General features: G+C 44.4%; 1 pseudogene; it reads left to right on the top strand.

The window, feature by feature from the left end:
• The first annotated feature begins 870 nt into the window (after positions 1-870).
• LOC118613054 lies at positions 871-989 on the top strand (annotated as a pseudogene).
• Positions 990-1,363: the final 374 nt, after the last annotated feature.

Below are 1,363 nucleotides of genomic sequence, written 5' to 3'. Positions count from 1 at the left end.
TGGCCTCAGATTGCTGTTTGGCCTCTTGAGGCACCTCCAAGCTCAAAGCAAGTGGAAGACATCTGCAGATTGCTTGGGAACTCTTAGGCAGGGCACAGCCTGTAGTTGAACTTGGCCTGCAGTGGGGCCCCTCTCAGGAGGCCCTGGGAGCTGGCATGTCTGGTGTCCAGCTTCAGACCAAGACAAAGCATCCCCTGGGGCTGCATTTGAGCATGACACACCCAAAGGGTCAACTGGGCAGGCACCAGAGCCCTGCTAAAGTGAATCCTGCTCCATAGGGTCAGGCCCTCACCGGCCAGTCCTCGCAGCCAATCAGCTCAAGGGTCAATCCCTCCCACTGATGTGCAAATGATAGCTAAGGTGCACTATGACAGTGGGGCACACACAATCTACACAAGGAACATACCTGGAGGGCCTGGCTCAGGTCACCAGGGAAGACTGTGCCACTGGGCCCCATAAGACACTTACTACATATGGCCACTGTACAAGGATTAGGAGACAGGGCAGCCCTACTTGATACATAGAAACAAATACAGGGAGGCAGCCAAAATGGGGAGACAAAGAAACTTGTCCCAAATGCAAGAACAAAACAAAGCTCCAGAAAAGGAACTAAACAAAATGGAAAAAGCAATCTACCAGATGCAGAGTTCAAAACACTACTATAAGGATGCTCAATGAGCTAAGAGGACGAGTAGGTGAACTCAGTGAAAACTTTAACAAAGAGATAGAAAATATAAAAGAGAACCGATCAGAAATAAAGAATTAGAGGAATCAACATGAAGATTACATTATATTTCATGAAGCAGAAGATCAAATTAGTGATTTAAAAGATAAGGTAGCAGAAAACACTCAATCAGAATAGCAACAAGCATCTATAGCCATGTCACCCTGAACGTGCCTGGTCTCATCTGATCTTGGAAGTTAAGCAAGGTCAGGCCTGGTTAGTACTTGGATGGGAGACCACCTGGGAATACTAGGTGTTGTAGGCATAAACAAACAAACAAACAAAGACTAGAAACAGGAAAAAAGAATACAAAAAAAATGAGTATAGTTTAAGGGGCTCTGGGACAACATGGAGCATACCAAAATTTGCATCCTTGGGGTACCAAAAGGAAATGATACAGAGCAAGGAATTGAAAACCTATTTGAAGAAATAATGATGGAAAACTTAACTAAGTTGGTGAAGGAAATAGACATACAAGACCAGGAAACACAGAGTCCCAAATAAGATAAACCCTAAGAGCCCCACACCAAGACACTAAAATGCCAAATATTAAAGAGAGAATCTTAAAACCGGCAAGAGAAAAGCAGTTAGTTACTTATGAGGGATGTCCCCTAAGACTGTCAGCTAATTTCTCAACAG

This window comes from Rousettus aegyptiacus, unplaced genomic scaffold (assembly GCF_014176215.1).
Source record: "Rousettus aegyptiacus isolate mRouAeg1 unplaced genomic scaffold, mRouAeg1.p scaffold_m13_p_17, whole genome shotgun sequence".
NCBI lineage: Eukaryota > Metazoa > Chordata > Mammalia > Chiroptera > Pteropodidae > Rousettus > Rousettus aegyptiacus.
This window is presented reverse-complemented; position numbering and strand designations above follow the sequence as displayed.